At 42.0% G+C, this 14921-nt stretch overlaps 1 pseudogene; it reads left to right on the forward strand.

Annotated features, from left to right (window-relative positions):
• The first annotated feature begins 1236 nt into the window (after positions 1 to 1236).
• LOC148977185 (uncharacterized) lies at positions 1237 to 5892 on the forward strand (annotated as a pseudogene).
• The last annotated feature ends 9029 nt before the right edge of the window (positions 5893 to 14921 follow it).

Below are 14921 nucleotides of genomic sequence, written 5' to 3' on the forward strand. Positions count from 1 at the left end.
ACGTTCCACGTCCCTAAGGCTAGATTCCGTGTCCAGGGATCGGGTCGCCGAGGCCCCTGCCTTCGACTGCCGCCCAATCCTCTCTGCACCGGCCCCTTACGGCTCCTCCTGTAGGTGGTGAGCCCACGGGAAGACGGTCCCATGTCGCTTCTTCGGGCTGAGCCCGGCCGGACCCCATGGGGAGAGGCCCGGCCACCAGGCGCTCGCATACGAGCCCCAACCCCGGGCCTGGCTCCAGGGTAGGGCCCCGGCTGCGCCATACCGGGCGACGTCACGGTCCTTGGATGTATTTCCATCATAAGGGGTTTTAGAATTTAATTACTTAGTTGTAATTCTCAAAAATTCTAAGGCTTTCTTTTGAATTCTCAACTTTTTTACAGTGTAACACCGTGTCCTAACTGCACGCGACACGGCGCCGCGACACGCGATAAAAGGTGTTCTGAATGGCTGTGATTTTTGATTGACGTGTGGTGTCTCACAGTTGCGTCGCATCTAGTGTAGACACACTTGCTGTCGCTGGAATTTTATGTAGTTAGGACACGGTGTAATTCCATCAGCTCAACTCCTAAAAAAATTAGATTTTTAGAACACCAAGACATATAAAATCATCTACCCCATAAGAATCACCCAGAACGAAGAGAAGAAAAAAAAAAGACAATCAAAATTGTGTGGAAAGTTGTGCCACACAGAAAAGAAGCATCTGGACAGAACTAAAGAGATTGTAAACCTAAAGAAAAGACTGGGAAGACTTGAGAAGAGGGAAAAAAGGCAGAGAGGCAGAGAGGTCCATAAAAATAAATAAAAAAAAAAGACTAGAAAGAGAGGTCACCAGAAAATACCCAACAGCCAGAGAAGATTAATGCACAGAATTTTTAGTCACTTCTTTCACCAATATGAAGTTTCGACTGTAATAAATGGCAAATCCGGTAAAATTCGGAAAAAGGGACAGATATTCCGCAAGAGAGCCTTGACAAACAATATGGGAAATCTTCATAGAAGATTTTTGTCTGAGAATCCCAGGCAAAAACTTTCCATGTATCAATTCTGTAAACTTAAGCCATTTTGGATTGTCCACCATAAAGTAAAAGACAAAAAAAAAAAAAAAAAAAAAACGTGCGTGTGTAAAACGTGAAAATTTTGGCCTGAAAATATAAAAATGGGATTCATAGACACATCCTCTCCAAATGACATTGTGCAGTCCAGTGTGTGTTGTGTAGTGACAATGACTTGTCCTGCATGTACAGGACATGCAACAACTGCAAGTATGAGAAATGTCCCACAACACTGGATCCTTCACTAAAAGAAAACATCATAATATGGGATTGGTTACAAAATCTGACCCAAGAAGAGGTACAGATGGGTCCACTGAAGAGAAGGAAGGAAGTGAGACACATTTACAATATCAAGCATTAGTATGAAAGAATGAGAAAATTGAGAGTCCCTTAGCCAGAATGAAGTAGTAGTTCATATTGACTACTGTGAGAACTACACTTGTAAATATACCAGAGAAATAAAAGAAACTCACTTTGGAGGTGGCAACCAGCAGGTAATACCCCATACTGGAGTTATTTATCTGAGTGGGGAGAAGGTGCAGTCCTTTGCATCGCTTTCAGCCTGTCTTCAGCACAATGCCATAGCCACATGGGCTCATCTTGACCTGGCACTGAGGAGCATAGGAGAGGAACATCCACAGTTGGGATGTTCATAGGAGAGGAACATCCACAGTTTGGCTTGAAATGTGCTGGGGATAGAGACACATTCGGAAGTGCATTTTCAGAAATACTGGGTACAAACTTGTCAAACTGTGTAGCCTCTTGTCACAAGGCTAGTCTGTTTTTCTGTCTGGTTTCATGTTTGTCACAATCTATTTTTTGTTTCTGTCTTGTATCATGCATGTCTCTAGTTCATGTTTCTGTCTTGTTTCATGTTTTCTTCTTCTTCTTCTTCTTCTTCTTCTTCTTCTTCTTCTTCTTCTTCTTCTTCTTCTTCTCTAGTTGATTATTGAATTATATACCGCCACCAACTACAATGGAATATGGATCAAGTTATTTACTTTAATACAAACTATAATTAAACTGAGCAAAACAGTGTATACATTCCCCAGTTGGATGTTTTCCAATTTTATATAGTGTACTGTTAAGTCCAGTATGACCTATTCTCATCCAAGTTATAATACCTCCTTCTCTTCGATTCCTGCTCTCCCTTATCCCCCCTTTTTGTATATTATATAAATGTCTACCTGTTTCATTATGATCCCAATATACCTGCCATACTTATTGTGCATATGTTCCTCTTAGTACTTTAGCTTCTGCTTTACTTAAAGGGTTAGTTCACCCAAAAATGAAAATTAAGTCATTAATTACTCACCCCCATGCTGTACCAACCCCGTAAGACCTTCGTTCATCTTCGGAACACAAATGAAGATATTTTTGATTAAATTTGAGAGCTGGATCACTCCTACATAGACTTCCTAAGGGACTAGCACTTGACGGCCCATAAAGTCATTAAAGAAAATGTTTAAATATTCCATGTGCCTACAGCGGCTCAATTATAAGTTTATCAAGCGACGAGAACACTTTTTGTGCGAAAAAAAAAAAACACAAATAACGACTATATTCGACTATTCCATTACTTCCTTATGGGCCTTGAGACGAGAATTGAAGAGATTTCCAGAACGCATGCGCGAGAACTGAGCTGAGGACGTTCTTCTTCGACTACTTCTTGTTACCGGCTGCTCACCGCTTAGGAGTATTACCGCCACCTACCGTATAAGATGATGATCCATATATAATGCGCTCCGGATTGTAAGGCGCACAGCACTGTCGTATTTTAGAAGATTAAAGGCTTTTAAGTGCACCTTATAGTGTGGAAAATACGGTAATTAAAAAAACGCGTATGTACAGCGTGCGTCTTCCTCTGCTTGTAAACAGAAAGTTTTGCGCTTCCAGCTATATCAGCACGTCATCTTATACGGTAGGGGGCGGTAATACTAGTGGTGAGCAGCCGGTAACAAGAAGTAGTCGAAGAAGAACGTCCTCAGCTCAGTTCTCGCGCATGCGTTCTGGAAATCTCTTCAATTCTTGTCTCAAGGCCCATAAGGAAGTAATGGAATAGTCGAATAAAGTCATTATTTATGTTTTTTTTTTTTCACATAAAAAGTATTGTCGTCGCTTGATAAACTTATAATTGAGCCGCTGTAGGCACATGGAATATTTAAACATTTTCTTTAATGACTTTATGGGCCGTCAAGTGCTAGTCCCTTAGGAAGTCTATGGAGGAGTGATCCAGCGCTCAAATTTAATCAAAAATATCTTCATTTGTGTTCCGAAGATGAACGAAGGTCTTACGGGGTTGGTACAGCATGGGGGTGAGTAATTAATGACTTAATTTTCATTTTTGGGTGAACTAACTCTTTAACTGTACTTTAAAATCTACTTGCTTAATTCTTAGAGTTTGTTTAGCCAGAATATCCACCTTCTCATTTCCTTTTACACCAACATGAGCAGGAACCCAAATGAAATGAGAAACCCACAACTTTCATATTATACATCTAACAGAATATCTCATTGATAATATCCATCCTAACTAATGACCTACCAGATCATTTACTTTCAAGCGAAAAGTAGCTATCTGATGCAATGACAGTATTTAATTATTATTTTTATTTTAATATTTCCAAAATTTCTGTTGCTTACACTGACAAATGATTGGTTACTCTTTGCTTAATAAAACAATCTCTCATTGGAATATAAACTGTTGCACCTGCAAATCCTGTTTCAGAATATTTGCATCTGTAAATAAAAACACTGATTGTTGATAATGTTCCTTAAAATAATTCTGGACTATCTATAAACCATGTTGAAAGCTGTACCACATTATCTGTCCTGCTGTAAATCAAGGTCAGCATTTGGTAAAGGGAATAACCAAGGAGGAATGGAAGAAATTGAAACTGTATTACTGTACTTTAATTGGTGTAATCCTATATTTCTTGCCTTTGCATTACCTATCCTTTCAAAAGTAGTATAATTTATTTTATTATGTTCCCAGCATTCTGTTAATACACTTTTGACAGTATGTAACTCATTATGTCCCTGGAGATTAACCCAGCATGCCATCATTAATTTCTATCTTCTTGTTCTTAAAGGCACTTCTCCCATTTCCACCTGCATCAATGTTACCAGAGATGTTTTAAATGATCCACTGCATATTCTCATAGCCTAAGCTTGCAAAACATCTAATCTCTTGAGGTTTGATTCTGCTGCTGGTATGTAAACTATACTTCCATAATCAAAAACAGATTTTATGAGTGCCCAGTATATATTTTGCAAATATGATCTACTTGCTCCCCATTCCAGTCCTGATAAACAAGTATGTTGATGACCTTTTTACTTTTGTCGTTAATTTTATCCAGATGAACTTTCCATGTCAGTTTAACATCAAACCAAACCCCCAAAAACCTAACAGCTTTAACCTGCTCCAGAGGTTGCCCATAAAGTTTTAAAGAAATAGCTGCAATTCTATGCCTCCCTGAAAAGCAAATGACTTGTGTTTTTGTTACTGATAATTTAAATCCCTGTTTATTCTTACATTTTTTCACTTCTACTATTGCGGCTTGTATTTTTTTTATTCACATATCATATATTGTGGCCTCTAATCCACAAAGCCCGTCATCTGCATATAAAGATTTTACTGGATTATGTTCAACCTGATTGAAAATGTCATCAATGTTGAATAATATCGGACTACATACTGCCTTGAGGAGTTTCATTCTCTGCTGAATATACTTTGGAATATTCTTTACCTACCCTTACTTGAATTTTCCTGTCAAATCCATAATACAATTATATGTTCTACTGCCAATTCCTAAGAATTTTATCTTTATCAATAATTCTTCTTTCCAGAGCATATCATTTGCTTATTATACGACACAAGACACGAGAGCTCAGCTGGAGTTCAAAAACAACACATTTTAGCGCTTGATCTCTCATTTAAGAGCGAACTAAATGAATGCTCTGCTAGTAAACTGGAGATGTTTCAATTGTATTAGGTACATCTGTGCCTCATTGTTTCCAAAAGTGGTGGGTACAAAATGACTCATGACGAAATCTGATGGGGAAACGTATACCCACTGAAATCAACGCCTATGGGAACATCCAAATGCGAGGAAAATCTACTTCATTTCAGATGGGCCCACATCTCAGTACCGGAACAAACACACACACACACAAACACACACAAACTTTTATCTAGCTTCGACAGTGCCAGTTAGGTGAGAATTTAATCATGTAACATGGAATTTCACAGAGGCGCCCCAAGGAAAGGGTACTCCTGATGGTGTGGGTGGTGCCTTGAAAAACCTGGCTGACAGAATTGTGTCTAATGGTACCAGCATACCAGATGCTGATACTCTTTTTGAACAGCTAAATCTGAATTTATCTGTAAGGCTCTTTAAGATAACGGGTGGAGATGTAAAAAATTAAAAAGGGCTACCTATTAGACCTGAAGACAGTATCTGGGACAATGAGAATTCACCAGGTAAGTAAACATATTGAACAACATTTTCAAACAAAATGCAAACAGGCTAAAGTAACTATTCCTAAAATGAGAGAAAAAAAATATATATATATATATATATATTGTTACGGGCTGAGCCTTATGTTAATCGATGTCGCTATGGCTGATTTGATTCTCTTCTCTTTGATTAGGCTTCGCCTCTGCTCTGCACACCTGCAGCCTGTTAGTGATATTCTGGGCTGGGGATATAATGAGAGAGCGGACACACGGGAGGCACGCACGAGAGTCACACGTGTGTCACGCACCCGTAACAGAGGAGGTCACAGTCAGGAAGGAGCGGAGGCTGATCACTGGTGTCCCGTTCCTATAGCGGCGTGATCGTAATGATCACTGTTTCAGCTCTGTCAAGAGTTTGGCGTGCACTGGAGGAGAAGGGCAGGAGTGGACGAGTGAGAGAGCCCTATGTGCGTCATGATGGTTCCACCTGCCGCTGCTAAACTGTGCTTTAATCCTGTTCGTCTGAATGTTTTGTGGGTGTCTGTTGCCGTCTGACACGTGAGTTCTGTGCTATTAATAAATTGTTAAACCGGTACATTTTGCATTCCGTGTCTTTATGTTACCGACCCCCTTTCCTAACGAGCACTTTAAAAGCGGGGTTTGTAACAATATATATATATATATATATATATATATATATATATATATATATATATATATATATATGCAACTAAAAAGAAAAAATTATTTGGGTTCATTGAGGTAATCTCCTGCAAATTCTAAAAGAGAGATGTTTGAGTTTAAAAGACATGTTAAACATACACATTGACATTTGATATTAGTATGTCTATTTAATATATAAGTTTTAATCCATCTACAATTCCACTTTTCTTTTCTTATCCGGGATCTTGTCCTTTCGATCATGACCCAAAGCTCATGACCATAGGTGAGAGTAGGAACGTAGACTGACCGGTAAATCAAGAACTTTGCCTTGACTGGTACATTGGCCGCATTACTGCAGAAGCTGCACCGATCCGTCTGTCAATCTTCCGTTCCATCCTTCCCTCACTCGTGAACAAAACCCCAAGATACTTAAACTCCTCCACTTGAGGAATGATCTCTCCACCAACCTGAAGTGAGCAAGCCATCCTTTTCCGACTGAGGACCATGGCCTCGGATTTTGAGGTGCTTCTTCTCATCCCAGCCGCTTCACACTCGGATGTAAACCGTCCCAGTGCATGCTGAAGGTCCTGGTGTGAGGGGGCCAACACGACAACATCATCCGCAAAAAGCAGAGACGAAATCACGTGGTCCCCAATCCTGACACCCTCCGGCCCCTGGCTGCACCTGGAAATTCTGTCCATAAAAAATATGAACAGAACCGTCGACAAAGGGCAGCCCTGCTAGAGTCCAACATGCACCGAGAAGAAGTCTGACTTTCTACCGGCAATGCGAACCAAGCTCCTGCTTCGGTCATATAGGGACAGGACAGCCCTTAGCAAAGGACCCTGGAGCACCCTCCACAGGCTGCCTCGGGGGACACAGTTGAATGCCTTTTCCAAATCCACAAAACACATGTGGACTGGTTGGGCAAACTCCCATGAAACCTCCAGCACCCTGTAGAGAGTATAGAGCTGGTCCAGTGTTCCACGGCCAGGATGAAAACCACAATGTTCCTACCGAATCCGAGGTTCTACTATCGGCCGTATTCTCCTCTTCAGTACCCTGGCATAGACTTTCCCAGGGAGACTGAGAAGTGTGATCCCCTTGTAGTTGGAACACACCGTCCGGTCCCCCTTCTTAAAAAGAGGAACCACCACCCCAGTCTGCCATCCCAGAGGCACTGTCCCAGACCGCCACGCGATGCTGCAAAGGCGTGTCAGCCAAGACAGCCCCACAACATCCAGAGACTTGAGGTATTCAGGGCGGATCTCATCCACCCCCCGGTGCCTTGCCACCGAGGAGTTTCTTGACTACCTCGGTGACCTGAGCTAGGGAGATGGACGAGTCCACCTCTGAGCCCTCAGCCTCTGCTTCCTCAATAGAAGACGTGATGGCGGGATTGAGGAGATCCTTGAAGTATTCTTTCCACCGTCCAACGTCATGCCCAGTTGAGGTCAACAGCCGCCCATCCCACTGTAAACAGTGTTGGTAGGGGACTGTTTCCCTCTCCTGAGGCACTGGACAGTTTGCCAGAATCTCTTCGAGGCCAGCCGATAGTACTTCTCCATGGCCTCACCAAACTCCTCCCAGGCCCGAGTTTTTGCCTCCACAACCACCCGGGCCGCAGTCCGCTTGACCTGCCGGTGCCTGTCAGCTGCCTCAGGAGTCCCACAGGCTCATTCTTTAGCTTGACGGCATCCTTTACTTACGGTGTCCACCACCGGGTTCAGTCACCGGAGACCTCACGGCCACAGCTCCGAGCAGCCGGTTCGACAATGGAGGTAGAAAACACGGTCGACTCAGACTCAGTATCTCCAGCCTCCCTCAGGATCCGATCGTGGCTCCGCCAAAGGTGGGAGTTGAAGATCTCTCTGACAGGAGTTTCGGCCAAACGTTCCCAGCAAACCCTTACATTACGCTTGGGTCTGCCGAGTCTGTCCAGCCTCCTCCCCCGCCATCGGATCCAACTCACCACCAGGTGGTGATCAGTTGACAGCTTCGCCGCTCTCTTCACCCGAATGTCTAAGACATACGGCCGCAGGTCAGATGAAAAGACCTCAAAGTCGATCATCGACCTATGACCTAGGGTGTCCTGGTGCCACGTGCACTGGTGGACACCCTTATGCTTGAACATGGTGTTTGTTATGGACAAACTGTAACTTGCACAGAAGTACAATAACTGAAGTCCAATAACACAATCTCAGGCTCCTTCCCCGCCAGTGAGGTGATGTTTCACGTCCCTAAGGCGAGTATCCGTGTCCAGGGATCGGGTCGCCAAGGCCCCTGCTTTCAACTGCCGCCCAATCCTCTCTGCACCATTGGCCATTCGGCCTCACCAGCCTCCCTCTGACCATCGTCTTCACCTGAGTTGGACATCGCACTGCCTTCGCCATGGTTGGCATCGGGACTCTTCACACCATGGCTACTCCCTCTACGCCTGCAACGCCGCCATAGAACACAGTCCTGGCTGTGGCCTGGGTCTTCATTTGTTCTTCTCTGCACAAGACCATCCCCTGGTTGTCACAACCTTCTGCACCACCCTGGACTTTTTTTTGGCCTTCTCCTGGTTCTTCGTCCTCCAGGTAAGCCTTTATCCATCTAACGGCATGAGTTCATGCCTTCTGGGAAGGGGCATACTCTCACAATCAAACTTATTTTGAATTTTGTTTCTGTTTTCACTTCTCCCCTGCTGTGTTTGTTGGCATGGTTGTTAAGACCACTCTTAACTCTTTCCCCGCCAAACACGGAATTTTCCGTGTTTAATGAAAAAACGCATCTGCGCCAAACACGGAATTTTCCGGGTATCCGTGTTTTAGGTGGTATACGGTAAGGAAGACCTGCGCGCATGTCCTGAATGATTGCGCAACTCTTTGTTTAGAGAAACAGATTGCAATCGTCTCAAACAGTGGAGTAGTGAGAATGTATCAGACAGACAATGCAGAGGTATATGGCTGAAGTACTGGTGGTTAATGGACTCGGAGTCCGATCACTCTTTATTTGATAATTCTGAATCTGATCGGGACGAAGTAGTCAGTGAGAGAGATGCACATGTTCATGCTAGCCATGGACGTGCCGCAGATAGATCGTATAATATTATGACACTATAATATGTATGTGTGTGTGCAGGCATTTATGTGTGGCTGTCTAAATATGAAGGTGTAATTGTCAAATTATTTCTCTCTTTGTGCACATTTACCACATTGTAATATGTATTTGTGTGTGTGTGTGTGTGTGTGTGTGTGTGTCTAGGCCTGTTTATTGTAATTCCAATTATTCATTATTCACAGGTAGAACACAGAGAGGCAGAGGCAGAAGTTTTATTGCAAAAGTTACATTTCCCTTACATCCTGGGAAATTTGATAGATTTTACATTTATTTTATGTTTTTAATTTATTTTGGAAAGTTTTATATATGAAGGAAACAACATCTGAATGTATTCTGCTTTTAAATGCACTTGTTTGATAAAAACACCTTTTTCTCAGTTTTTTGTCCAAAATGTTGTGTTTTTGACAAAACCTACCTCTGTTCAAGAGGCAATAAAAAAAGAACAGATGAAGATAAAATAAAAACGTTTTTTTTTGCCTAAAAGCAGAGGCTCAGCTCTTTATTTTTATATATATCATCTTCATATATTCATGGAAGAAAATATTCAGCGGGGGCATTCAAATTTAGCGAAAATCGTCAAAAACCCTGGCGGTGGCTGGCAACTTTTTTTTAAAACGCTGGCGGGGAAAGAGTTAAAGACCACTCGTTCACAAAAAATATAGCCCAAAAAAGGGAAATATAGCCCAAAAAAGGGGATAAAGTCATATGTGCTTCTCATTTATGTTCATAATTTTAATCTTTGCACTAACATGGTGAGTGCTGATTTAGTTTATGCCAGTCGGTCTGCTTGATCCTTTAACCCTCATAAATTCATCAAAACAGATTCATGTGCAGACATTAATTTTCCATTAGCAGCGCTGGGTGATCTGACAAACATAATGTAATCACTTCTCTAGTTTGAATATTATGCAAATTCTTTACTTACATATTTATAAATGCATGGAAATGCTCTTAAAAGGTTGCTCTGGATATTTCAGTCTCTTGGAGTGATATGTCAAATGAGTGTATAACATTAAACCATGAATGAGGGTGCCCAGAGAAAAGGCTCAACAGAGTTCACTTAAAATCACTTGATGTGTTGCGTGCTTCCCAGAACTCTCTGCAGTGAGTTGGGAGTTGACAGTAATTTTCTTGTACATAAATGTATTTGCCAATTGCTTTTATTCATAGTGACTTAAATACAAATCAGGAAAGTACTTATACATTTTATAAGTATGCAACTTTGTATGTCTTATAGGAATTGAAATACTGCACAGATTAGCAAGCACAAGGACTGCATATTTTTTTTTATTGATAGAGTATATATTGTTTTTTTTTGTTTTTTTTTTTAAATTATTTTCATGTTTATTAATCATTATATTAAAATAATAAAGTAGATGTAATACAATATTAAATTTAATATAAATAATAATTCATAAAATCAAATCATCGTTATTTTAATATATTTATTGTTTTAAAATGTAATGTAATAAAAAATAAACCATCATGCTATGAAGATACATTTATATTCAGCATTGTGTTAAATAATATAGGTTTTGAGAATTTTTTTTTTATTTGTATATTTAAGTGACAATAATATAACTCTGAATTTCCAGATCATTATAACTTAATGATTTGAATTCCATAAATTATTCCCCAAACAAGATGGTTTGTATGCCTGATTTTCTTGCTCAAACCAGACAAAACCACTAATTAGCAAATGTTATAGACTCAAAAACAAAGTAAATAGTTTACAATGCACAATCAATTTGTGTTTGCTTGGTGTATTTTTTCCTATTAAATAGATATAGATTAAAGGGTCACTTCACCCATTTGCATTAAGCTTTGTATCTTTAGAAACCCAGTCATATTTTCGAATGGTCGTGGTTTATTCCCTTATTTTCCCCTGAGATGGGAGAAATAAGGATTTAAGCGTTTTACTTCCTGCTTATCGTGACGTAAAAATCGTCATTTTGCGTCACGATAAGCAGGAAGTCATATTTAATTAAAATCTTTAGAACTACAAAGATTAGCTCATTATTATTCCAGGGTGTGGGACCCACTCACCCTACAGGCCTATTACAGATCAGTGGGTGGGACTTCACTTGCAGAAACTGAAATCAATATCCTCCATCTTGTTTGGAAGCTAAGCTAACAAGCGCTGTGGAGATAGTAAGTTATGACAACGACGGAAGAAACTAAACATGATATGGAAGAGGATTTTGAAATTCTGCTGCTCGAATCCGATGTTCGTGGCTATCTTTACAAGTCGCAGTATAGTTTAGAGCAGCTGAGACTCATGGAGGAGCAGGAGAGGCTGCCTGTCGGTCAAGGACCCCGGACTGACTCTGGCGCTGGGCGGCTTGCTGGTGCCCATGCTCTCGCTGCGTGCTACGGCCTACGGACACAGCCCGTCTGCTGCAGAGAATTTCAACGATGGCAATTTCTCCTGGAGGAAATCTCTGAATCAGACGAGCACACGGACGTTTGTGTTGTGATAGTTTCGCCTGACTAAACATCCAGGTAACATGCAGTTATTCATCATATAGAAAGAAATACAAACGAGCAGGGGCAGTGCCAGAAAATTTTTAACACAGGTGCTGAGGGGGCACTAGATCATTTACAGGGGGAGCTGCGCAATTCACCTTTGGCTAAGCCCCGCCCCCCTTAGTTACTGTTGCTACATCCGTCAAACTTTATCTGCGCTCTGCATGGCTTATGCTGTAACAGCTCTGCCTGCTGAAATGTTATCAAACTTTTATAAAGCAGCAAATAAAGTGTCCGATAGAAGTAGGCAAAAGAGGCTGCAATATGCGTTCGAAGGCGACATACAGGTGAAACGCAAGAAACAACAAGGCATCCAAATAGAGGCAAAAGCATAACGTTACCGGTCACAGTCAAAAAAATGAACCACCGCATTTCCTACTAATCGAGACGGAGGCTGGGACTAAAATATCAGGGAGCAACACTGTTCATGCAAAGCTGGGTAGGTCTCTATTCACTTCTAAATCATTATTACAAAGCAAACGGACTACACGAGTACTGTATAACGTTGTATTTATTAGCAGCGTGTGCTAGCGTATCAACAACCGGTATGAGAACCGAACTCATAACTTAAAACATTATAAAACGGTCTAATGGCCTGGAGGAGCTGGTGGGCTGAAGGGCCACGGCGGGGATGAGGGAGGTAAGAGCCATGGTGGAGGTGATGGACCGGAAGGCTGTGGCAGAGTCCAGGTCGAGGAGGTCCGAGGAGGAGACCTGGGATCCCCTGACCCAGATGGAGTTGGTGGCCGGCAGACCCACGACGATTCTACCTCCTCGAAGCACTCCGGGGAAGCAGTGGGGCTGCCAAGCAGTGGTGGAGAAACGGTGAAGACGTCATGGTTAGGAGGAGGTGGGAGAGGGAGGCTGGGTGGGATCCTGGTCTCTGGCTCAGGCTGCACGGTCTCGGGCTCAGGCTGGACAAGTGAAGAAGGGACAGGGCAGGTGGTCATGGCTGAAGATGGTGGTTGAGCGGCGATGTCAACCTCACCAACGATGAAGGTAGATCCGCTCAACCACAGCACATGATCAAGGTATCCGGCAAAGGTTCCTGGAAACGCTGCTGCTGGGACTTGCTGGTACAGATGATCGTCTAAACCCAACCAAAAGCCTGATTTTAAGACGTCATCTGACCAGCTTACCCCAGCAGAGAGCCCCCAGGTACCTGACGACATACTCCTCAACAGAGAGTCCATCTTGGAAGACGTTGAAGATCGTGAGAGCTGGGGTAAGGAGACGTCCCATGCTGTGACTACTTGTGGTCGGTCAATCTGTCAGGGTGTGGTGCAGGCAGAGGAACCAGAGGAGTCCAAATTAGCAACAAAGATCACATTTAATACAAAATACAGGCGAGAAGACAGGAATACGGGCGCAACACAGGCTAACATTAGACATTGACCGACAAGGACTAACTCAAACAGAGCGAACTAAATACACAGAGGAATCAAACATAATGGGGTTAAAACAGTTGAAACAGATGAAACAAGACGCTGAACGGGAGGCTGATGAGGGAGTGAGTTCAGGTGTGCAGACGAGAGGATCATGGGAAGTGTAGTGTAGGAGACGCAGACAGAACGGTGCAGACGAGACTGTGACAAGTAGTAGTAGTAGTAGTATTGTTATTAAATATTAGTATTATAATTATGTGGATTTATCTAATGCCTGATGGAGAGGCAGACAAATAATATCTATTAGCAGAAAAGCTCAGCAAATTTTGATAAATTATTATGAAACGTAATAAATGAATACAACTATATTTTCATGTTGATTTAAATGCCTGTATGATGCCAATTAAAACATTTTGCCTTTTTGTTTCCTCTGACATACCCCATTTTGATCACTGAGGAAAAAGATGATACTGCTTTTATTTTATTCTGAGTGCATCCCCCCCCCCCCCCCCCCAAATAAACTGCAGTCAGCTCAGTGGAGGGATGTTGCCTGCGGTTACCTGCCCTAACCAGTTGTCATGGTCAATTAAAAATCTTGTCAGGAGACTGTGGCTCAACTTTCAAGGTTGACACCCTCGACCTTGGTTTTTCTATGTAAACGGGCGTCCTTCCCCTCAGAGAAGCCTACTTATGTGCTGATGGATATTAAGGACATCAGACTGGTCTGTTCTCATATTAGTTTTTGATACTTCTAGACAAATGGCACATCATTTTTCATTCGGTATCTGAAGATTTTTTTATGTACATCTGAACCTGTTCAACTCAATCTGTCTAGCCAGTGTAGCTCTCAGCATGTGTCCTGTAAGGTGAACATTTTTAGACTTCCATGCTGAGACAATAGTGACTGTTGTTGGCCCCAAGGACTCGGGGCAAATATCAATTCCTCTTTATTTACTTTTTAAAATCGATTTGCACACATCTCACATTCCATTGGGTCTTCAGGGTCATTGTAGAGCTTTCAACGGTCAGATAGATCTGACCTCCCACTCCCCTTCAGTCTAACAGCTGCTGAAATAGGCCACTTAATATAAATGCCTGTTTACTGGAGGACTGTCCCTCAAAGGCAATACTGAATCTGACAGACCCTCTAGTGTCTTCAGTCAATAAAATCTTTAAGAGGCCATTGTGAGCACAGAAGGAGAATTAGATGTTTGATCGAACAAATTTAGCATGCTGTGATATTGGTGTTAAAAAATAGGACACACAAAAGAGGAAAATGAACAAAGCAGATTCCTCTTGAAGAAAAAAAGAATTGTGCAAAGGCATTTGTGGGACGGAGGTAGAAGTATGACGCCATTAAAGGTACAATATGCAAGATTTTTTCGCCACCAGGGGTCGCTAACCTCTTACAATACAAAGGTGTATATTGATGACGAATATTCTGCATTAAGTGGAAATATGGATCTTGTCATCAAGCTGATGGATCTTTTATGGATGAGAGAATATGGTGATGTTTTTATCATGATTGTGGTATGAAGCAGTGCGCGATTGCTAGACATATATGTCACGGGACGAACCAGAGGAGAGACGTACAGATCCATTCGCAAGGCTTTATTCCAAAAAACGTAGACTTAGTACAGGCAAGGTCAATGAACAGCAGACAGGTATGGCAGAGGCATAGCACAGAGAAATCCTAAGAGCAAGCTTGGGTTGATGAGGAGCAAACAGAAT

The sequence above is a fragment of the Pimephales promelas genome, chromosome 11, assembly GCF_988280905.1.
Source record: "Pimephales promelas chromosome 11, fPimPro1.hap1.1, whole genome shotgun sequence".
Taxonomy (NCBI): Eukaryota; Metazoa; Chordata; class Actinopteri; order Cypriniformes; family Leuciscidae; genus Pimephales; species Pimephales promelas.